We start from the raw sequence: 25,752 nt of genomic DNA on the forward strand, positions 1-25,752 counted from the left end.
GCATGAAGAATTTGGACGTATATTTTCCCATAACCTTCAAGGATGGGTCTAAATGCCTTAACTGTCTCCATCTTTATCCAAACTTATTTCCTATTCTCACCAAGCTTCTCTTCTTCTCAGCTCCTGAAATAACCCTCCAGAGACAATTCTTTACTGTGCCCTGGACACGTGCATATTCTCACCACCATGCTCTCACTAATTCAGTACCATCCAAAAGAATGCCCTTTCCCGCATCCATCAAAACCCCATTAACAACTCCAGCTCAACTTGGACTGCATGGAGACTTCACAAAATTTGAAATGAAGCTAATTTCTTCTTTCCAGGACTAGTTGCAGTGCTTGCGGTGTCAAGCTGTTTTCTCAATCTTGGTCACCCACTGTTGTATGAGGCACTCTAATAATTTGCTAAGTGTTGCTCTTGGTTTCTCAGCCAGAGAGAATGTTTCTGAGGAAGGGGATTTCATCCTTTTTTGTGCAACACATTCTATTTGGTGTAAAGATGGACATATTGACAATGTTAGCACATAGTTAAGGACTAAACTGAAAAAAATACTTCCCTAAATTCCACTCTTTATCATTATTTACAGCCTGCAATAGGAAACCATCGTCACTGACCATAATTTTAAAATGGGTTAGCAGACGGATGTTAAGAGCACAAGAAGTGCATTAGGGGATGCATTCAAGACTTTCCTTCTGCTCCCACTCTGCTATGTTTGCTAGGATTTCATGTTTGTAATGAGCAGTAACATGTGTGTTATAATCCAGGTTCCTGAACTTTAAATACTATTAAGACTTTGGGCAAGATAATTCTTCATTATGTGGAAGTCTTTCCTATTTATACAGAATGTTTAGAAGCATCCCTAGTCTGTGCCCACTAGATGACAGTAGCTCCCTCAGACCCCATGCCTTTGCACCACAGTTGTGATAACCAAAAGTGTCTTCAGACATTGCCAACGTCCCAGATGGACAAAACATCCCTCTATCTTCCCATGTTGAGATACACTGCTGTAATCAGGGACCTAAAATTTTTTAAGATGTTTGTCTCTCTTCAGTGTGTTAAACCCCTATGGTACCTTAATACTTTACTTTCTTTAGAAAAATTCTGCTTTTTCCATATTACTTGTTTATTATTTATTAACAAATATTTACATAGCAGTTTGCCTTTAGTTTTCATTGTTTTAAGCACTTTACAAAAAATTGGCCAATTCATTTCTTAAACATACCCCTAAGATAGGTGCTATAATTATTCTTGTTTTACAAATGAAGAACCGAGATGCCCAAGAGAGGTTAAGAAATTTATCCAAGGCCACACAGCTAATAAGTGGTAGAGCTCCAAATCTAGAAGCCCTTACCCTAAAGTCTGTGCTTTTAATCACTCTGCCTTTCACAAAGAGACACATTAGTCTCCTTTGGAGTGACTATCACAAATTATGAACAGGAGTATTTTTGTAAATTTTCACCAGTTCAGGGGACACCTAATTTGGGAATTAAGCATAAACTTCATTAATTATTTTAAAAATCCAGAACTATTTTCTCCTTTGCTCCTAAGTGACCTCTTGCTATGACAGGGGCCTAGACATATACCTGTACTAGACACAGACTTGTAGAGGAATGTGCATCAGAGATCTTGGGTCCACTTCAGAGGCCATGTAAAATATTCAGGCTGTCATACCTGAATTAATCCCTCTGTTCTCTGTACCCATGAGAAAAGTCCCAGACTGATTGCCGTTTTGTATTTTCAGCCGTTTTTATAGTCAGGCTAGTCTCCAGCTCAAAATCTCTAGTGAGTCTTTACTTCCAGCTGCACTGAGTCTAAACTCCTTTGACAAGATGTCAAGACCTTTCATTATCTCACTATTCCCCACACAGCCCATCTGCTTGGTATGGGTCAGCATCCTCACTTCCCCTTCTAACATCTACCTGTCCTCTTAAGGCAGAGCACAAGTTCAACTCCTTCTGTGAAACTTCCTCTATAATCCATACCCTCAGCTTACTTTTCCTGAACTCCTTTATCATTTGTTTTCTGTGCCATCCAAATTTTCATGAAGATGAAAATCTATATTTTGTGCTAATTTTCATGTTTATATTTATCTTCTCAACTAAATTGTATAGATTTTGAAGGAAGGACTGTGTCTTTTTCCATAAACCTGGCCCTCCACATTAGGCATAAGACAGGTACTCAACCAACATGTTGATCCACTGGTCATTCATTATCAACCTTCATGGTTCTTTTGCCATACAGGGGACCATACATTTTTGCTCTCACTATCAGCGGATGCTAAACTGTAGCAAAGTCCTCCAGGCCCTGACTTGTAACTCTAGTGGTGGTCAGCTATAAGATACCCATTGATAGTCTTCCAAGAAAATACAGTTTCTGAAAGAAGATGAAGTAAGGTGTCATGGCCCGTCAGTGGGATGCAACTGTTTAACTTCAAAGGAGGAAAAAAACTACAAATATCCATGTTGCTCTACAGAAAAACACCATCAATGAGAACCAATAAATGGCATGGCCTTGCTGTGCTATATTGAGTGACTGTATCAGAGACATGGGGGCACATATCCTTGGGATGAAGTAGATTTAGGGATCTGCCAGGCTTCTACCACCAGAAATAACAAGTGTGAGAAGTGATATGTCTCTTTTAAAACCTAGTTTTCCATCAGGGTGTTTATTTTCTATGGTGATGATCACAGTAATATTTTCAGTGTTCATAGTATTTTGACAGTTTTCAGTGCAGTGTCTCTTTTACGACACATATGACATGCAGAGAACAGGAAGTATTACCCCAGATCTTTAAAACTATTGGAGTCCCAAGATGTTAAAGATATTTACTTAAGTGAATATCAAGACCTTTTAAAATGATTTTAAAGACTTCCTAGTGCCCTTTAAGTCATTTTGGTTTTAGAATTTACATGTAAGAGAGAACCTGAATGCCAAAATTTACTCAAGTTTATAATATAAAAATGAATTATTCATGGAAGATTTTAATATGAAACTGGAATTTCTTTCATCCTTATATCAATTAATCAATTAAAAAGTAATGAAAAATTATTTAATGTCATAGGTGCAGGAATGGTGAGGGGCAGTTTCTTACAAGGATTTTAGTAACATCAATTTTATTTTAAAAATCAACAACTGGAAATTTTTGTTTGAGGTATAATTATAAAGAAAAATATTACAAAGTCAAATGAATATTGCTTTTGAACTCTTGTTTTTATGATTTTCTTATATATTATGAGTGGATAACCCACTTTCTTATTTTGCATTGCTCTTATGAGTGGTGGAGATCATGTATCTTCTGAATAACCTGGCCCATTGGCTGTTCTAACTCCATATTGGTATCTTTCTGAAAAATTCCAGCTTTTCTATCATGGGCAGAAATTTCTGACCCTATTTGCTTACAACTGACCTGTTACTCCCCACATTCCACAGTGACATTTTTAAAATTTATTTATTTTTTATTTTTTATTTTTTAAAGATATTTATTTATTATTTATTTATTTATTTATTTATTTATTTATTTATGATAGACAGAGAGAGAGAGAGAGAGAGAGAGAGAGATGCAGAGACACAGGAGGAAGGAGAAGCAGGCTCCATGCCAGAAGCCCGATGTGGGACTCGATCCTGGGACTCCAGGATCGCGCCCTGGGCCAAAGGCAGGTGCTATACCGCTGAGCCACCCAGGGATCCCCGACATTTTTTTAATACACAATCTTGTTAATAGGATTTGACCATTTCTAGCATCAATAGTGAGGTGCACCACTCACTGGTCATTCATGTTATTTTTTGTTAATTCTAACTTCCTGGGATTTTCTGAATTCCAAATACTTTGCTTTTGGATAAATCCAGAGAGGTGAGTTAGACTTGTCTTTCTTTCTCTAAGGGACAATCATTTGGTCCCACTCATCTTCTTGGGAAGTTGATTTTCCTATAAACCTATGGGAAAGTGTTTGTGCTAACAATAGGAGGTGGGAAGATATCACTTACTTTTCTTTCCAAAGAAGTTCATGTTACAAGAGCTGAGATCTATAATAGCCAAGGTAATCTGCCATATGCTGTTAGGGGCACTTGGACAATTTCCTCTACCAAATATTCTAGGCAATAAAAATCTATTTAAAACATGAAGCAAATGAAACATGCTTTATATATTTTTCCTGCTAGGGAGACTTTTCCTCATAAAGGGCTCAGCAAAGGGTGATTATGGCCATCACCATAAATCTGGTACCACAGCTTTGGAGCAGTGAGCATAGTACCGTGGCTCACATGAGGAGACACTCCTACCTGACTCCAGGTTGCCATTTAGGGCCCTACTCCACCATCAAGATCCTAGTAATTGAACTGGAGGAAATAAGCACATTGAAATATCATTCATTAATCCAGAAATTCTTAAGAAATAATGTGAAAACGTGATCTATGGGAAACAGAGTGGTTGCTAATGCTAAGTTCAAGTTCCCAAGGAGTTTTCAAACTAACAGGCCAAGTCAAATTCTGGGAATCATGATTTTCTACAAAGAAAATACTAAAGGTTTAGATTCAGCATTCTAGGGAAGGCTTGACTTAGGGTTCATTGTTAAGGCAGAAAATCTTAGAGTTTGAAGAGGATCACAAATAACCACACTAATTATCCCATGGTATTAGTGACATTTATATTTATAACAAAGTATGAAAGGAAGAGGCCAACAATGGGACCATGGCACACAATGGTTTATTTTATTTCTTGGTATCTACTCTCTGTCTTTTCTGAGTTCTTTTTGAAGTATTGTTTTTTTGAAACGAGGGGAAAATATGATTTTAAAAAAAGTCTTCCTTGAAGAAATGGCAATTCATGTTGGGGCTATATGCTATGAGAAAGATACAGCTGATGCACTTCGAACATTAAAGGTCTAAGGAACTGCAGAGAGTAGCTGGGGCACTACATTCTTACAATAATATTTTCCTGTTATCATAAGGTTAGCCCATTGCTATGTGCCCATCTCTGCACCAAGAACCATGAGGCTCCTCATTCATGGCAAGCCTCTAAAGAGGAGACAGACACATGGTAGAGATGGTGCTGCATTGTATAATATCAGCAAATATCAACATTTGTAATGACAATTCCATGGGTTAGTGAAGTGCAGGGAAGCTAAAGCCCAGGTTGTTCAATTCTGGTTGATAATCTTATTCCAGAATAATCTCACTAGTGTTTATCAAATTCGGACTTCATTCTCCTTTTATTAATTTATTTTTATTAAATAAATTATACATTGAGAGTCTACCAGACACAATACCCCAAACCGAACACAGTTCGCTCAAAAAAGACTGAACACGATGGAAATGCTATCTGCCCTTCCAGACATCATAGTCAGCTCATGGCTCCACATGGCTAACTCCACCACGGTATTTTAACTGGCCCAACGCAGACCAGTCTAAAAGATAATGCTCCAGAGAAATTCCTGAGAATTTTCAAGTGATAATACTGTGACCCAGTAGTCCTTTTCCTCAGAACTGAGAACAACTTCTCTTTGTAATATTCTTCAATGTCAGAAGGTTACAAATGTTTTAGAGAATCTACAGAAAACAAAACAAGGGAAGACAATATATTAGAAGATTCACAAAGTTTTGGAAATAAATTCGTGAACCTTTATAGCAGTGGTCCAGCTTGGAGGGTCTTCTTAATGTCTTCAGCATATATTATACCAATTTGTTCCCCTGATTAAGAAAGAAGCTCTCCATGTTAGAGGCAGGGAACCGCTCATACTAACAGAACCAAGGACTGATTTTATGGGACAGAATCCTTCAAAGAAAGAAAAAAAAATGTTGCTGCTTGAATTATATACCATTTGATTCAACAGGGCTTACTAAATGCCTTTGAAATGCAGGAGATATGCAGAAGATCCAAATATGAATGAGATAGTCCCTCCTTTAAGGGACTTTAGGGACACAGGATACAAATAACTTTCAACTCCATGAAAACAGTGAATAGCATCTAAAACAGTATGTGACACATAGTCTGTGTTCAGTAAACATTTTTGGAACAAATAAGATATAATATGCCAAGTGTTGAAAGCATGGTCTGAATAAGTCACTGGTTATTCAGAAAATGAAGATCTTAAACCTAATTGGAAGAGGCAGTGCAAGTTTCATACAGGGAGAGCCTTGGGACATATATGGGAAAAGATAGATGGAATTTATGGAAGTGGAAAGGAGATGGAAGGATGCTTCAGAAGAGAGGATGGCCTGAGTAATGGAGACGGCCTAGGACAAGACAAGACAAGAGGAAGCTCAGACTAGAGAACGGGCTGGGCCATTTTATGGTGGGTGAGAAAGACATCCAGATTGAGGTAAAGATGACAGATGATGGCTTGCCTTTCCTTTGGCCTCCCTTCATTGTACTTTAATATTGATAATGCTGTAGAAGATCATAAAAGTCATAGTTTTAGTGAATCAACTATGCAATTGTTAGCAATTCTTGTTCTGGACCAAACTTCATATTTTTTTCCAGTCTCTCCCTCACATCTCTTTTATTTTTATGTCATTCGACACCCTTCTGTGTTTCTCTCCAACTTCCCCTCTCTCCCCAAATTACAGTTTGGTGGAGTCTAAAATAGTAAAGTGACACAGTTTGGGAAGGAGGGTGTGTCTCTCTATCGCATAATACTCTGATGGAAAGAAATGTTAAAATATATTGATCCATTCACAGTCAGGTTTTCCTTTATGCTTTTGAGGAAGATGAGAGAATGTCATACAAATGGTGCCTGAGTGAAAAAATCAGTGCAAAGTCCCATTCTGTGTTTCCTAGGAGTCAAGCTTCTCATTTTTATATCACAGGAGAAATTTCAATGTCTTGAATCTTTAGAATGAGTATTTTTTTTTTTTTACCAACCCACAAAGGGAGGGGGATGGAAAATTTTAAAAAATGATTTTTTAGTTGTGGTAGTCACATCTGGGATAAATTGGGCCAATGTAGCCCAGCGACACACGAAGTCCCAGAAGTTTCTCTTATTAACTTTCCAGGCATTCTGCCATTGCTGAGCCTTCCCATATCACTTACTGAAATGCAGGAAGGCACAAGCTGTTCTCTGGTCATCATTGTTTTTAAGGTCCTAGCTTTCTTCTCTGTTTCTCACATTCTGGTTCCTTTCTGTTTCAGGTTTCCAGAACCAATGACTCTCGACCTCTGGTTCTGTTTCTCCTTAATAAAACTAGCCATTGTGTTCTTTTGGCACTCTAAATTGAACATGATCTGTGTCAATTTAGAGTAATACATCCTAGGGAAACATAGATTTTAACCCAAGCCAAAAATTTAAATTAAAGAAACTCTCCCTGAATTATTTAAGACTATGCTTTCTAGGTCCCTACTAATGCCCCGAGGGCCGAGAAGAATTATCTCTGAATTTGTTTTGACAAAGTTATTTGTTTTTATTCCTTAGTTCTTTCTTTTGAATTGCTAACAGTACATGAAGAAAGAATACAACAGCTAAAATTGTAACTTTAAAATATCTATAACAGAATAAGAAAGACCAATTGGTGGATATCATATCAGACAAATGACTTGGCTGGACACTTTGATTTTCGCGTTTTCCTAAAAGCTATTCTTCCTCAATCTCCAGAAAGTACAGCCATGAATTGGTGTCCAGATGGGCTCTATTTCAAGAGATAACCAGGGGGAGGCCCAAGGACCCCAACACAATGGGATTACACCTTGTCTTGAACAGATGGCAGAGCCAGACACCTGAGATTTTCTAAAATGCAACCAAAAGGACCATTTTGTTTTAGTGTAAATGTGTTAAATATCAACATTAATAGAGAATGCTCTTCAGAAGCTAACTTCAACATTGACATGGTGTGGGAGGAATTAGAACTCCTTGTATTACCTGATGCTTAGGTGAAAAAGTGTGCAAAATGGTCCTTTAAGGGGGTAGTACTGAGCCTAGGACAGGTAAAAGAAATATAAATAAACCAACATAATCACAACCTGGCTACTCCAGGATCATTGGTCAAGGCTAAATGCAAGCATATGCCCTGAGCAAAATGTTAGGCTTATATGCCTTATAATCCTTTGTCCCACTTCCCCTTGATGTTCAGGTAGGCTACTGAATAGGGCAGTGGAAGGTCAGAAAAGGTAAGATCTAGGTTAGGGTGAGACAGCCCTCTCATTGGTTTGTGCAAGGTGTAACTTAGGCCTACCTTTTAGGTAATCACTGATATGGAATCCACTAATCTACAAAGAAGTGTTCACACACCTACCTCTATGCCTTTTCTCATGTTGATCCTCCCCATCCCATCTACCCCATTGAATCAAACCCTCACCAGCCTTTTATGTCTCTTCTTGGCTTGTGTTAAAAAAACACACACAAAACTATCATGCTCTACTATCAATTCTTGTTTCATTTATTATCCATTGCACTCACTGGGAATTTTTCTTGGGCTTTGTTATTAGATATGTTTTGTATATATATCTAACCTACAAAAAACAATTTCTGGGCTCCTGAAGTCAGATGAACTCATGTATTTCTTTGTCTTAGATCCTTCCTTTAATTGCTTAGCACATAGATTAGCATGTATGTATGTATACATATAACATTATATATACACATATATATTAACCAAATCTATATAGATGCATAACATATTTCCTTCATAAGCAGTATATATGTACATTACAGAGAACTGAATTATGACTCGATATGAAGTATAAAGTATGAAGCTTTGGCAATGATAAAGTTTTTTTTTAATGATAAAGTTTAGTAATGAAATATGATTTTCTTTTCCAGATTTTAGTGCACTCCATTCATCCATCCATCATTAGACTGTGTTTCCCCAGAGATGATAAGATGTGACTGCCTGAAGCAAATGCATATTATCTCTTCCCTGGTAAACCTTTCCCTCTTTCCAAAATGAGTTGTGCTGGGTACCAGGGAAAGAAACTTCGAAATTCCCTTTACTACTCTATAAAGTCTAGAGCCAAGAACAAGAGGTAAGTAGCCTGTTTCTTGTTTAATTTTCTCTGTCTTTTCCCACAACATTTTGACTCCTCTGAATCCTTCAGATTTCAAGCAAAAGGTGCATTTGAACTTATACCAAGGCTTCTGAGCCTTATCATAACCAGCACCATTCCACATGGGAAAGAAAAAGTTAATAAAATGCCCTTCTAAGAGACACCACTAATTCTTATAAATAGTTCATTTTTCTCAGGAAATTCCCCTTCTCTTCTCGGATCTTGTATGTCTACACACAGAGAAGAGTGGGAGAAGTCTGCCATGTGCCTATTCTTGCCAGGTTCTTTCAAGTCTGTTTAATAAATAAATAAATAAATAAATAAATAAATAAATAAATAAATAAACAAATAAATAAATAAATAAATTTTCTCTCAAGTTTTTAGTAGCTATAAAGTCTGTTATTATTCTCTTCAATGACTACCTGTTAGAGTTCTAAGGAATTATTAAAATGAAGATTTTGAAGAGGAGTAGAACTTGTTTGGAATAAGGGAACTAATGAATTTATGATGCATAGTTATACATTTCACTAGAAGTGTTCAAGCACAGTATATATATATATATATATATATATATATATATACACAAGGGGCAATATATATATATATATATATATATATATATATATATATATATACTGTCTGTGTGTGTGCGCGGGCATGCATGTGTGTGTGTGTCTGGTCACTCTATTGCTCCTGATTCATATTTATTTGAAATTTACATCAATATTTTCTATTGCACGGACATATATCTCATTTGACAGTGGATTTAACTTAAATTCATGCTTCATGAATCACCCATACTCACAAGTTTTGGCATTATCAAGAAAAACTTTCTAGTGGACATGATTATATTCATTTAGCTGGACATTTGGATATTTCAGTTGATTCAGCCATTCATGGGAAAGGTCCAGCAAATGCCCCTAATTTGACATTGTTAGTTGTGGGCTGTTTTTTTCTCCTGTATCAACCACTGTGGCTAATTAGGCAGCAGATTCGAATCTTCATGAATTTTTCAGGCTGATGCGTGTTCCTTCCCAAGGCTAATTTGCTATTATCAGAGGAATGACTCTGGTATACATTGTTGGTGGTGTCTGACCTTATTCCCCTATTCAGATTGAAATTAGTTGAGGGACTGTGGCCAAGGAGGTCATTTGGTAAATCATCTTGCAGAAAACAGGTCTGCTTTAGAGAATGTCCTTTTCTTGCTCCCCTTCATAGTATAGCCTAGCTTCTGCTGCTGCAGGGCTCTATCAAGATGGAATAAGATTCAATAAAACTTTTACCCAGGATTTCAGAAACTTAAAAAATTCAGTAGAGAAGCTAGTTATAAAACTTGTGTAGAGGACTAGAATAATTCCATTCTATGAGCTTCCTGTGCTAACAATGAAGAGGATTTGGCATATAACAGCAAGGGGCAGAATTTTGTATAACTGAATGAGAATAAGGAAAACTGCTTTATTATGTGATTTGCCTTATTAGGGATGTTGAAGAGTCCAGGTTTCCTGGGATGGCAATGTAAGGTCATCCCACTTAACCTTCTCCTCTGGACACAGAGGAGAAAGGCAGAGTACTAATCCACCCCCCTAGAAGTTGTTGTTTTCCAATTACAACTGATTAGTGGTTGGGATTATTAATAAGAATCACACAACCATTTATGTCTTTTGAAAGTCATCAGTACTAATTTCCACAAATTGGTTGCAATTTCCAATAAGAAAATACCAATTAATTCATTCACTAAGAATTGTAATGAGTTAGCCCAGTGGAGACTGACATGGCAATAAGAGCAGAGAAGTAGCATTCAGGACTTCAAGGTTATAGATTACTTTTGGCAGTGCTCAGTACTTTGGATTTTCACCTTACCAGATTTTTTTTTTAAGACAATGTTCCTTACAAGACATGAAGAAAATATTTCAGATATGACTATTACAATCCCCCCCCCCATTTTTCTCCTTTAGTAATTTTCTTTTCCAATTTTTCACTGGGAAGAGACAATATGGTATTTAGCCCCTTTCCTCCCTCATGATTTATATATAATTAGGGGCTCAGAAATGTTATCCTTCAGTTCTAAAAGAAGCTGCTATATTGGAATACAAAGGGTCATTTTAGTTATGGGTATACAGACTTTTTAATTAAAAATTATTTTATTGCTTTTGTTAAGTAATTAAAATTTACAAAGTGATTTCTCACAAATATTTATTAATATTAAGTTGTTTTTGGCATACACCAGTAAATTGCAAGCAATTGCTTTACTCTGCATGTGTAATTAAAATGACTAAGTAATTATATTTTTTCCTTGAGTATAGTTGACACTATCACATTTTTCTAAGTTTGGCTTCATTTTTATTTCCATTAGTGAATGCTTCATGGAAGGCAAGATAAGGAGTGTCAGTTAGCAAGGAGGAAAGCTTCTTCTCTTACTGAGCTTTTGAGAAATACAAGCAGATATTGTGTGCCATGTTTATAGCCTCATGTGCTTTGTTTTCCTAGATACCTTTCCTCTTCCTTTATCTACCTGTCTTGCATGTTTCCTTTATTATCTGGATGGTTATTTGAACATTGCTAGAATGCATATCTTAACTTAAAAATTCTTAATTTTATATATTTAGATTTTTATTCAAATTGGAACAAATAGGTGGTATGTCTATTCAACTATACCTTTTGCACTGCTGAGTCCTTACCATTTTCCTCTCTCTTGTTCTTCTTCATATATTATCAGTTTCTTTGCATTCCTCTGTATCATAAGCAAAGGCCCCAGTGTGCAGGCTCCATGTCATGTATAGGGATTTCTGTGCCTATCAACTTATACTTCTTACCTCCTTAGGAGCTCAGTATCAGATGGAGAGAAGTTTGAATCAGCATGATGGTTTCTTCCCAAAATAAAGGAGAAAGGAAAGTAAATGTGAAGCAGCACACCTAGAAACCTCTAGTATCCTTTACCACAATGTAGGATGGCAGATTGCCCATGCAGTGAAGGTTAGGTAGTGGTACAGTCTCACACTGAGAGAGGACCCATTGGTGAATATCTCAGACAATGAAGGCAGAGCCCAGGACTCCACTCTAAGTGATGCTGGCTCGAAATGCGGGTGAGATGCTGGCAGAAAACCTAGTGGAGGAGTTTGAGATGAAAGAGGATGAGCCCTGGTATGACCACCAGGACCTCCAGCAAGGTCTCCAACTTGCTGCTAAACTTGGGAAGACATTACTGGATTGGAACACAGATTTTTTTTTTCTTGTTACCGATTTTTTTTTTTTTTTTTTTTTTAGAGAGAACTCTAAAATAAAAAGGTGGAGAGGCGGGGGCCTGGGACTGCATGTTATTCGGGGCCAGTAGGACTGCACAGTTACAGAGGTGCCTGTAGCTCTGGGTTTGAGAGAGAATTGGCATTCTGTGCCCCATGAGGCTGTGCTCCAGATTGCCACACTCCAGACCATGGGTGCTGAGCACACGGAACCTCCAGAGAGAATTAAGACACACAAGGTTTGCAGTTTCATTGTGTTTAGAGGAACAAAATGAGCAATTCTCTGGAACAACAGAAATGGGAGGAGCTTTCCCGGGTAGTATTTGGAACAAGTCTTTCATAGCAAGAAAGTATGGCTGGATAGAATAACAGGGACCAGATATACCCTTTCACCTGAAACAACTCACTGAAAAAAAAAATGACAAAATTTCTAAAACAATGGTTTCCAAGAAGTGGGACCTCAGACAACAGACAGTGATTCGTGAAAGACGGGAAACAAATGAAGTAAGTTCTACAGTTTCAAACTTACTCCCTTGAGAGAGTTTCAAGATCTAGACCAGGAAAGGATAACTCAGAACTCAGTGGATATCCTGAACTTAGGAGTTGGGGTTGGGAATCTGAGGAAGTCCAGGTGGCTAGAGTTTGCAGGGCACAGTAACACAGAGAGAAGAGAGCTGCTCAGAAAAGCACCCTGGACATCTGTAGGGGCTGACTGTGAGGATTCAGCAGAACACTGATCAGTGCGGGCCATAAGGAAACTGCTCCTGCCTGGGGAAGAAACTACCCCAAAGGACGACAGGAGCAAGTACCTGGTGCTCAAACAGGGGAAAAATAACACCCGTTTCCACCAGCCAGTTTGGCCACCTCAACATGTATGAGGTATTGGTAGAGCACACAGAGGAGTCTTGCCCTCGTGGTGAAGGATAAGCAGCCCTGGAGTAAATGTTGCTGTGGTCTTGCCCAAAGATTCTTGAATGCTAGTCTCAAAAGAAGCAAGCTGTTTTAGGAATAACTCAGATTTTCAGAAAGCTAGTTTTTGGTGTAGGAAGCTAGCTTTGGGCTAGTATTTGGATGGAAGCAGAAGAGAAGTCTGTATTGTGGAAGGCTCTGCATGGCTTGTCTTGAGTGCTGGTGAGAAATCATAGCTACAGATGGCTGTGAGAACTCACATACTTCATCCCACCACCAGCCATGATGAGAATCCCAGAGAACCTGCCACCAGCAGCTAAGCTGGAGAATCTCCACATTCAGAGATGAGTAATAAACAGAAAAGCACTATCATTAAAAGTGATTAAAAGCACAGGAAAACCAGAAATGAGATATAACTAGAGAAGGATACCTCAATAATAGCACACGTTCGAGAAGTTACCACAGATCAGCTGGAAAATATGACTGAAAAGATCACCAAGATTTTTGGGGAGTAGAAAACAAATGCTTTTATCAAATAAAAATCAAAGGTAGAACAATACAGAGGTGCCAGAGGCCCTGGAAGATAAAGCATGAGGCTAGAAGGAGATAGGACAAGGACTGGAGTAGCTTTCAAAATAAAGGGAAGAGAAAAACAAAACCATCATGGGAAGAAGGGCACACATACAGAACAAGGGCCAACAGACTGAAGAAAACAAACAAGCAAATCAACAAGCAAACAAATGAACAATAGCCTTAAGAGATGTAGTGGTCACGATCAAGACTAGTAAACACAAAGAAATGGAATGAACAAAATTAAAAACAATGGAAATGGTGAATATGAAAGAGAAACTATGGGGTTTGAGTAAGCACAGGTAGGATCCATAAAGAAAAATAATGAAATCCTGGATTAGAAAACTGTATTTAAATATTAAGAAGACTTGGGGCACCTGGGTGGCTCAGCAGTTGAGCCTCTGCCTTTGGCGCAGACTGTGATCCCAGGGTCCTGCTTCTCCCTCTGCCTTTGTCTCTGCCTCTCTCTGCGTGTCTCTCATGAATAAATAAATAAAATATTAAAAAAATAAATATTAAGAAGACTTTTCAAAATAAAGGAAGATTTGAATGTCTTTCAGTAGTTCCTTTACTTCTTTCCATACCCAACCCAAGATTGGTCTTCTCCAAAAAGCCTTTTTCACCAAGGGCACACGAATGACTATTCCGACAGCACAACTTGGTGGAAGTTATAATGTTTTTCTCCTCTAGTCATTACACTGGCTTTTGCTGCTGTTTTTAGTTTGGAGAGTTAAGCACTTGTGTGAGGAGTGGGGCTGCGGCTTCTTCTATTTAGGACCTCCTTTGTACTTTGTACAGACTATGTACAGAGCCAGTGCTGTGTAAACAAATGGAGCTAATTCATAAAACACAAATTCTCTTCATGGGTCACAAGGGTCTCTGGGTACCGATCTGACGTTCAGTTCTGTTACTGGAGTTGCTAGTTAGCCCCCTGATACTGATTTTCTGTTTTTCTCTTAAAGGTAAGTGAATAACTGAAGAAGGGCAAATATTTGATTAGGGCATTGGAAGTCAAAATGTACACTCCCCCCATTGCCAAATATTCTGATTCAGTTAAAGGCGGAGGTACAGTCTAGAATTTCGGACAAGGAGTGAGGGCATAGGAGTTGTCGTGCAGGGCTTATCACTGACTGGACCTGTGCCCTCAGATTAGTCACTTGATCTTTGTTATGTCATATCTCAGGGCTAGAACAGTTCCTGCTTCATAATAGACACTTGATAATTATGTTCTCAGTGAAAAAATAATTAGTCTCAGTTTCCTCCTATGTAAAATAAAACGTGTACTAAGATGGTCTCTAAACACTGTTTTCACCATAAAAAAAAAAAATAAAAAAACTACCTACTTTCCTCTGATTGGTAAGCATTTATGCTGTGTATTTTTAATTGCAGTATCTCAATGATGCCTGTTGTCTCTATGGATGATATATTTGTCCCCACATGTATACATGTTCCATGTAGATTCAGTGTTCATCCTAACCTGCACAACTTTTGAGAACAGCCAGACAAAAAGTCCAGAGGGCACACTGAAGGATTCTTACAGGAAGCTTATAGCCTGTCTCCTTTGGCTAATTTGCAAAAGCATTTTTTGATTTAAAACAGAAGGAGGGCGAATCCCTGGGAGAAAACTCACATCCACTAATGTTCCTTCCGGAGTGAGTTATGAAAGAAAGCCCCAGATGGATTATAGACGAAGGTTAAACTTTGAGACACTAATTTATTGAAAAGGTAAAGATGAAAGAACAAAAGTGCCCTGAATGCTATGTCCATGTGTCCTTTTTGCTCCGTGCCCCATGCATTCCAGTAATTTAAGGATATCTAAAAGGAATATGCATTTCTGTTTAGGTGATTTCACATAGATCCCTAAAGAAAATTTTCTTTGGAAACAATCAAAATGATCATTCTAATCAGATTCTCCAGTTACACAAAAATAGACAAACTTTAAAGAAGATATTTCAGTTTGAAAATAGCAAGTGTAGCAGAGCTGTTTGGGGGCAATGGAATCAAAGCCTACAGTGGTAATCTGGGGAAAAAAAATATATATATATATATTATGATAGTCACACACACACACAGAGAGGCTGAGACACAGGCAGAGGGAAAAGCAGGCTCCATGCACCGGGAGCCCGATGTGGGATTCGATCCCGGGTCTCCAGGATTGCGCCCTGGGCCAAAGGCAGGCGCCAAACCGCTGCGCCACCCAGGGATCCCTGGGAAAATATTTTTGAGTATGGTGAATTTGGTGATGTTTGATACCATATGTCATCACTTTGAAGTTACCCATTATTTTCATGTTTCTGAAATCATTTTATAACATTTTATAACATTTTATAACAACTATAATGTCTTATAGTTACTGTGGGTCAGGTAAGAGTTGGGTCTAGCTGTCTCTGAATACCCATACATGGGCCTGGTTATTTTCCTGATCCTGCAGCCTGACAGCTATAACTTCATAATATTTCAGTCAATACATCTAGTAAGGCCCTGCAAAGGATATGCAGACTGATCCTTTTCTGAAAAGCTTTTGTTGACACCATCTGGTAAGATTTAAAAAAGCACCTTCATCTAAACTTGCAAAATAGGGGGCAGTGAGTTGGAAGAAAGTTCTGGACACAATAATGGTACACTTTTAAGAAATGCTGCATCACCAACATGCTTGAGGAAGAGGACATAGAAGATAATAAATGTAAATCTTTATATATTTTCTAAATATCACTACTTTGATATCTGTCTTTGTTTTCTTTCTTTTCTTCCTAAATTTTGGGTAATAATCATGCATCCTCACAGCTCTCATTTGGGAGTGTTGTCTGAGTGGCTGATGAAAAGGTGGTGATTAAATGAACTCTGGAGAACACATTAAAAAAAAATCTTTATGGGATTCTTCAAAAAGTGCTTCTTTAAAAATGAGGTGTAGTAGATGAATACATTCATGGCTCCACTTAATGGTTTCTGTATCCATACCCTTTGCAATGTAACTACATCAAGAATTGGGAATCCTTGTTTCCATTCCTTGAAGCTGGGCTGTGATGATGTTGACCAAAAAAATAAGGTGACAGTGGTGATGTGCCACTTCTGAGATAGGCCTACAGAGGCCTTGCACACTTATGCCTTCTCTCAGAATAGGCAGGCCTGGGATAGCCTGATGGAGTATGACAGACCATGTGGAAAAGAGGCCAGTTGTCCTATCAGAGGCATCCTAGACTACCCCATAGCCAGGCAACACATGTGAGACGACTCAGACAAATGCAGCAGAGTTAGCTAACCTTACATATAGCTAACTGCAGACTTACACTTGAGCCCAGCCAAGAACAGAATTGTCCAACTGACCTACAGACTCATAAGCCAGTAAAAATGCTTATTGTTTTAAGCCACTGAGATATGGGGTGATTTGTTACACAGCAATAGCTCACTGATACATGAGGGGCAGCATATGTTTCTCACATAAAATCAGGTCATTGTGAAGTTCACGTCAAGATGCTTTTTCTGAAGGTGTTTTGAAGCTTTTGAATCCCACATATCCATCTATTTCTGCATTTCCCAGGAGTAGAAGCACTGAAATTCAGTAAGACAGGCTGCTCTTGAGATATTTTCAACTTAGCTGGAATCAGGATTTGCCAGAAATGTCGTGAGACAGCTTGTTTAAGTGAGATTTCCTGCTCAGTTTCCTTTTTTAAAAGAGAGAGAAGAAGAAAGAAAAAAAATAATGATTTTTGGATGGAGTTCATCTGTTCTGGACACATTTCGACATGTAGTGGAGGGGAACCAATATATAAGGATCTCTGAGTTCTTAAGAAACTTTGGCAAAGTCCTAAACCACCTGGGAATTCATAAGATTGAATGTTTGAAGTGTGATTTTAAATTAATAACACTGACATCACAAATTGCTCACACAAATCAGTCCCTCACTACTCAAAAATGTTCTGTTTACAGATTGCTCTGTCTTCCTATGGCTGTTTTTTATTTAGACTGGATATGTTCTTTTACTATCTTGCTTGTAAATTACTGGAAGATTGTCTTCATTTCTTTTTAGGCTTCACACTGAAAGGTGAGTTTTAGATACCTTACTGTTTGGTTAATATTTTACATTTCAATTTTTCAGTTCAAACCAGGGAACCAGAGAAGGGTATGAATAAAACTTAAGCTATAGGTGAACATTTAGAAAAAAGAAAGAGCAAAGGATGAATATGTATGAAACTTATTTAAAATGCCATATTTATGAGGAGAGGAAAAATATTGGAGCCTCGCTTTCCCTTTACATATTTTCAAAACACCACATGGGATTGAGTGGGACCAAGTGAAAAGTATAAAATTTGTTGAGTGTGGCGGGTGTTTTAGTGTGGCAGTGCAGTAAAAAGTTGGCAGTGTGAATCATCTGGGGCTGCGGGTAGGAAGATACACTGAGGCCTTGGGATTAAGGAAAAACATGAGTTCCCTAGTGATTGGTTTTCAATGGAACACTCAACAGGATGTTTCCCTCCTTCTATGTCAGTTTGTTTCACTTAGAGGCCAAGAGTACAGAGACCCCTAGTTGCTCCTCTGTGGGCCAGGACATGGGTTCACAGCATCCTTACTTCCTCTCTGTCTGCTCTGTTCCTGTACCAAATCCAAGGGGTGGTGACAACAAGGTCACCTTGTTGCCATAGACCAATCAAGGGAAGGGAAAATAGAGCTAAAGGAAACAGTTAACTCAAGGGATTTTAATTCGCTGGCAATTATTTCACACATTCTGTGATCAGGCCTGTACTGGGCCTTGAATGGCTGAAACAATAAATTAAAGGGCCAGGGGCTGCACTCTCCCACCCAGTGATTCCACATATTGGTGCACAAACCATGAAAAATCACACAGGCACAGGAGACATGGGCAGAGCTGTTAGTTTTCATGAAGAAGGTTCTGGTTAAATAAGGTATGGATCGCTATTCTGTAAGAGTCCAGGCAGCAGTAAGTATGAATAATGTAGACCCATGTACTAACATACAAAATTCTCTAATATATATAATTGAGTTTTAAAAAGCTTCAAGTTATGACCTTCAATGTAATACCATTTGGCATCATTATAAACCACCTAAACAAAACTATATATCTCTACCTTGTAAGTATAAAATTCAGACAAAAGGATTGTGGTAGTGTGTACAAAATACCTCTGTGAAGGCACTGGCGTGGGGATGGAGGCTGGTCATAGAAGTATTTTTCTATCTCATTACTGTAACACATTTATGCACTAACTGAATTAAATCAACAAATTAAAAATAATTGAAGTAAGCGAATTATGGGCATAAATAAATATTCCCCTCTCCTCACTGCACACATAAACACAAAGGCAGTCACCTTCAGGTTCTTTCTTCTCTGTTTGTAAAAGTAAGACTCACAGATGTACTTCATAGCTTTAATGAAATAGGCTCTTTTCTTGATTTCCATAAAATTTTTCTTTTGTTCCCCCTCCCTGCCCTCACACCCGATCTCTCTTGGTCCTTTTCAAATCTGGTATTATATGTGTTCTCTAAGGTCTGTCCTTAGACTCCTCTCCCTTTTTCTGGGAACTTTTATCCACTTTCACAGAATTGAAGATAACCTCAAACAGAATGACTATCTTAATCTGTTTCCAGCTTTACCTTCTGTACTCTGTTAAGCATTCCCACTTTGCGTTTTCTACCACCATTTTTTCAACATTTTAAATATATATTATATGATAAAATGATAAAATTTTGTGTGCGTCTGGCTTAATGCATTTTTTAGGTTTTTATTTTAATTCCAGTTAGTTAACATACAGTGTTCTATTAGTTTCAGGCGGACCATACGGTAACTTCACACTTTCATAGAGCAACCTAGGCTAAAACCCACAGCTGCTGTCATCCTCTGTGCAGAAAACAGAACTTTTCCTCTGTGGGCAGGAACAAGGCAGGGATGTCCACTATCACCACTGTTATTTAGCATAGTACTGGAAGTCCTGGCCACAGCAATCACAGAACAAAAAGAACTAAAAGGCATCCAAGTTGGCAAGGAAGAAATAAAACTTTCACTATTTGCAGATGACATGATACTCTATATAGAAAACTCCAAAGACTCCCCACAAAACTACTGGAACTGAAATACAAATTCAGTAAAGTCATAGGATACAAAATCAATGTACAGAAACCTACCACCATTTTAAGCTCAGTTTTCTCTAACCCTAAATTCATCTCTCTTTGTATCTCTAGTGAGTTGTTCATCCCACCATCCTAATTTCAACTAAAGACTTTGCAATTTTCCAGTCTCCCAAACTTAGAAGCCTGTTTGTTCTGTATTCCCTTTTCCCATTTTATTCAGCATTCACAGTGTCCCATCCAGCCTTCCTTTCCAATGTCCTTTGTATCTGGTTTCATCTCCATCTGTACATCTCCTTATCGGAATCTCTCACAAAAGCACAAGCAAAAGCTAAGTGGCACTTTAAGCCACTTCTTTCAGCAACTGATGGCCTCCAAATATTTATTTATCTACCTGTTCAGTCTGGTCTACAATGGTTATTTTGGTTTTAATTGCATGGTTACTACTTCTTACTTTCAATTATGAATCAATCACTAAGAATTTACCAAGTACCAGTTTTACAATCAGCCATGGGAGATATTATAAACATAGAAGACATGAGCTCTTCTTTTGAGGAACCAACTAATGAAAGATATCAATATAAAAAAGAAGTAGCTTGAAACAAATTTCACAGTGGCATAGAATATGTACAGTAGAAATGAAACCCATGAAGCTTCCCTTCTATCTTCTTTACTTTCACAAACATTAATTAAGAGTCTACTATGTGCCAGACACTAACCTGGGACTTAGGATATGGCAAAAATAAGTCAGATAATCCATTGCCCTTGTGGGAATTTTATTCAAGTGCAGGGAAATAGATACTAACCAGGTAAGTGGATAATTAAGATGGTTTCCAAGAGTAATAAATGATATAAGAAAAAAAATACGTGATATGTCAAAAAGGAGCTGGGGATGAAATTTAGCTAGAAAAGTCAGGGAAGCCCTCTCTGGAGAGCTGATATTTGAGTTGATACCTGGAAGTCAGAAGGAGCCAGTTACAGGGAATTCTAGATGTAGAAAGTCACAGGCTAGACTTAACTCTATAAGTGAAGGTACAAGATGACCATGAGACTGATGTGCTTGAGGAACTGCCAGATCAAAGAGGTGCTCAAGATGAAAACTAAACTGAGTTGTACTGAATACCATAGGCCACAAATCAATTGACAGTTGGGAAATTACAACAGTATCTGTTTGGAGAGAGTAAAGTACTCTTAGAGGCAAATTTCATAGGTGACCTCTCTGTGACCCTAGTAAGGCTTTTTGTGACTGCACAGACTATGAAACAGCCCTCCAGTACCCTCCATGTTCTATGATGTAGCATTTAAGTCAGATGGATAAACAGGGAAAAGAAGAAGGAATTTGCCAGGGAAGGGAAAAGCTAAGTGAATCAACACTTTCCTAATCGGTTTCCAGAGGCATTTGTCTATGCGAGAATGAGATGTTTGATATTCTGGTTGAGTAAGTTCTTGATTCCAGGTCATCAATTATGATAATAGAACAAATCAAAAAGTTTCCAGCAAACAGAAATTCTTCATTTCCTGGCTCCTACTCAAGTTTATTGATTGGACTATTGGGTAAGACAATAAATTTCATGTAGAAATGTTAGAAAAGCTTTTGGCTGGGCCCTTTGCTCTTTGCAATCTCAAAAATGGTTTGAGGTGCCTGTAACAATTTGTATTATTCATCCCTCTCTCCTCTGCCCATAGACAGAGGCAGGTGCTTTATGGATAAAACTGTCTTCACTCTTGTCATGGGAGGAATGGCTGGCCATATACATTACATATTGAATTAAAAGTACCTAAAACCTTCATTTTCTTCCAAAATATTCCCTCCACTTGTCTTCTAAAATGCTAAATTTTCTAATCATTAGAGCTATAAAATATGAGTTTCTTCTTAAATAAAAGTATGTTCCCAGGAGAGGAAGTGGGGCCCAGTTGTGTGATTTATCTCTCTAAGTAGGTTCATGTTAATATTCATATTTATACACATGAGGGGATTGTGCAAAGCACTGAAAACTACACATTTGGAGTCCAAGGACTTATGTTCAAGGCCCACTTCTTCCTCGCAATAGCTGTGTGATTTGGCAAATCACTTAATTTCTATAAACCATAGTTTTCCTCCTCTGATAAACTTAAACCATCTGAGGTTTAAATGAGTATGTGTTACAGTTTCGTAAATGTTAAAGCATCAAATAAATGTAAAAGATTATAAATAATATTAATAGACTAGTAGAGATTTGTTTTTAAGATTGATTTTATCATCATTTGGAAACCACTGGAATTCTGAGAGTATTTTAAACAGCAAAATCCTGTGGCTTTTGGATAAATTTGAAATATAAAGACTAATGCTTAGTGCTTACTTATTATGTATTGGAAAAGATACTAAGTACTTTACAAATATCCTCAATTCATCCTTACGACAACCCAGTGAAGTAGTTACACCCAAAATACAATGAGAAATCAGAGTTATATAAGTTAATTTACTTCCTTAAAGCCACATGTTAGTAACTAGTAGAGGTCTTCAGAGTTCAAGGGCTATGAATCCAGGAGCGCTGACTTGCCCTTACCACAATGGACCAATGCTAGGTTTTAGAGAGAAGCCAGGGTTGCAAAATGTGAGAAATTACAACTCAAGGCAAGTGAGGGGAGGTAGAAAGAGAGTGATGACTTGGAGAGAAAATTGGAAAATATGCTCATGTTCTTCCCAATTTTGCTTTCAGTTATTACTTTGTAAATACACACTTTTTTTTTTCCAGTTATAATATCCTTCTTGTATTATGTGTTTGGTACCAAGACAAAATGATACTTCTAAATCTCCATTCTTTCCAACATAGTTCCCTATTAGACTCCATTCCATGACATGTATCCAAAGGAAGAGCATCATGATCTTTGTCACTTTTCCTATTCCTATCTCTCACATGACTACATGATTTTATCTTCAAACCACTTACATTAAACTCCTAACAATTTAGCTTTCTACTTACAGGATAGTAATTTTCCTAACAGCCAGAAATGGTCTTTTTAAAAGAATTTCATTTTAGATACTAGATCAAGACTGGGAATAAGTAACTAATAGATAAATGCTCATGGGTGGATTCTATATACCAAATATTTAATTTATTTGGCATACTGGCTGAATTCTTTTCAACCATTCTGTCTGAAGATTTTATACTTGTCAAATGGCATGGGGAGACAAGGTAAGAATAGAAGGTTCTTTTTGACTCCCAAGATATGGATACTTTTCAGACATGCTGAATGGTCTATTCATGGTTGGATGACAGAATGGAGACCACCTTCTAAAAAGGATCTTGAATGAGAACCCTCTTAAAAGTGCTTCCTTCTTGAACTCTCTCCTAGAAATCCCTCTGATATCTTTAACCGACACAAGTTCTTAACTGAAATTCATCCCAGGTTTGGCTCTGTCTCCTTCCTCTGAAATCTGAAAGAATGTCACGTCTTTCCCACTAATTATAATACCTCCTTGTGGAGCCTCCTTCTTTAAATATGAGAATCCTACGACCTCAATTGTTTGGACTGTAAATTCTTGGGCAACAGAGGTCGTGTCTTCTTCAGATCACCTCTCCAGAAAGGTTTCCGAGTTCTGAAAGGTTTCCAAGTCCAGGTTCCTTTAGGAAGCCTGTTCTTAATACCTCTGCCCAAAGACATACATCTTCCTTATCTAAATCCCTCTTATATTTTTAACTAGTACTACTTGCTTCATGATCTCAATAATTTGATGTGATTGCATTTTATATTTCAAATAATGATTTCAAATCCTTTAAGGTAAAGGCCATAAATCCATTTCTTGCAGTGACTAGCTGTGGTTTGGGGGAAAAGTATTCATTTCTCAGTGAATTATGATGAATGAATTGCATGCATACATGCATGAATGAATGAATTTCTCTTATTGTGACCGTATAGTAGCATGGCATTTATAATTTCTCCCCTGGCATTTTAGTTGGCTTAGTGACTTTTTATTGGATAATTACTGTACAAATGATTTTTATAGCTCTCAGCCACCATTTTAAGAAAATTAGAGAGCCGAATGACAATCTGTTTGCAAAAACACCCTTCCTTTCTGCAGGAAAATCCAGCCTCTTACCTTCTTCCATCTGTGCTTGAGAATCTACCCTCTCTCACTAGTAAAAATGATTTAAAAGCACCTTGAAAATACAAAGTGCCATATAAATGCTAACTGAGGCAATAATAAAACAGTAATAATAACTATTTGCTGATAAACGTCACTTTCAAACCCAAGAGAGACATTTTGCTGGGAGAAGGCAGAATGGGTCCTGTGCTTGTCCCTGGGCCATGCCTTGCTCTGAATCACACTGTTCTCTCTCCATTCGGACACCATCATTTGCAATGGTCATGAAATAGTACTGGTATGTAAAATTATTGTCAATACCCACATTGCAGAAAGCAATGTGTAGCCACGTAATCCATTCCCTGACAATCACCAGGGTTACCTCACTCAAGCAGATCATTTAGAAAATAAATGGGCTTAGGAGGGAGAGCGCAAGGACTGCTCAGCTCTTCTCAGGCACAGCTCAGCCCCAGATGTAGCTGCAGCCTCCACTCTAGTTTTGCTCAGACCTGAGCTGAGTTGTATTAAAGAACTGACTCAGTGTAGATCCAGAGGAGTTATCAGCCAATATGGTGAGATTTGAGAGGATTTGGGGAGTCTCTTGATATGGACTTCCTCTGTGTGTCTATACCTCTTTCTGTGATGAGAAACATGAAAGCAGGGACACAAAGGAAGGGATTTGGGGGCAGCGTTTAAAGGGAGATTGGCATGAAAAGGGAATGCAGACCTAAGACTGCATACTTGTAGTAGATGAAGAGGGTATTCTAAGCAGTCCCCTCTAGAGTCCCACAAGTGAGAGAGGTCAGAGCCTTCTGACACCCTGGGCATTAGCAACAGAAGGACACAAAGAATATGTGAGGAAGGGAGGTCCTGGTATAATGAGGACAATGTTGTTCATACTGGTTGTACTGGCGATGACCTCCCCAATGAATGTTTACAATAAGACAAATCATTATCATTCTCCTGTGTGTGTCCCTCTTCCTCTGCTCGGGTCTCATGGTACTCTGGGGTTCTCTTCTCTCTGTGGAGTCCTGTTGAATCTGTCCTTTCTCTCTGTCTCTATGGCTACCACTTCAACTCACCTAGATTCTCCACATGCAACTCACTCTATTTATACAAAAGGGCTCAATATTTTCAACTTTTCAGAACTAGTTCCATTTCCTTCCTATAGTGACTTGCATTATCATTCCCTGTCACTTTATCAGAATCTAGTTGTCATTTTTTAAATGATTTTATTTATTTATTTGAGAAAAAGAGAGAGAGAAAGGGAGAGAGAGAGAGAGAGAGAAAATGAGCAGCAGCAAGGTAAAGGGCAGAGGGAGAAGCAGACTGCCTGCTGAGCAAGGAGCCTGACACAAGGCTCAATCCCAAGACCCTGGGATCAGGACCTGAGCCAATTAGAAACTCAACCAACTGAGCCACCAAGGTGCCACTCTAGTTGTCATTCTCAATTCCTTCCTCCTTCTCCTATTCTGTCAGTGATCAAGACCTGATTTATCTTCTGTTCATCCCCTCCTCTCCATTCTCAGTGTTACTCTACCAAATATGAGCACATTGATGTAAAAGTTCTGAAATGTTCTGAGCTGACTTTACCTCTAGGCTTACAGGCTGGGGAGAGGGACTGCTGTGAAGCTGGAGTCTTCTTGCACAGAGAAGGGGTTTCAGAAAGAAACTGAGTGTAAGTAAAGTCTCTTTTAGAGAATAAGGACAGAAAATAGACATTCATTTATTTTCAAATATACCTTTCAGGCTCAAGACCAAAGACCATAGGTTTTTTTAAAATATGATAAATTTTCAGGTTTTCAGCTGTTGATGGTTTTGATATCTCTCTATCTATTCCCCTGAATTATGAGCAATATGGTCTTCATGAAGAAAGGATCTGAGTGCTTATCATTAGTAGTAGTAAGAAAGTGAGC

General features: G+C 38.1%; 1 long non-coding RNA gene across 2 annotated transcripts in view; it reads left to right on the forward strand.

Moving 5' to 3' along the window:
• The window catches only part of LOC140594952 (uncharacterized), a 434,463-nt gene extending 420,217 nt beyond the window's left edge, over window positions 1-14,246 (forward strand). Inside the window, exons 4-5 of one of the 2 annotated variants that reach the window (XR_011996231.1) lie at window positions 8,751-8,953; window positions 11,796-14,246. This is a non-coding gene — a long non-coding RNA (uncharacterized lncRNA). The remainder of the gene's footprint in view (window positions 1-8,750; window positions 8,954-11,795) is intronic. The other variant, XR_011996235.1, reaches the window with a different exon arrangement.
• The last annotated feature ends 11,506 nt before the right edge of the window (window positions 14,247-25,752 follow it).

This window comes from Vulpes vulpes, chromosome 13 (assembly GCF_048418805.1).
Source record: "Vulpes vulpes isolate BD-2025 chromosome 13, VulVul3, whole genome shotgun sequence".
NCBI lineage: Eukaryota > Metazoa > Chordata > Mammalia > Carnivora > Canidae > Vulpes > Vulpes vulpes.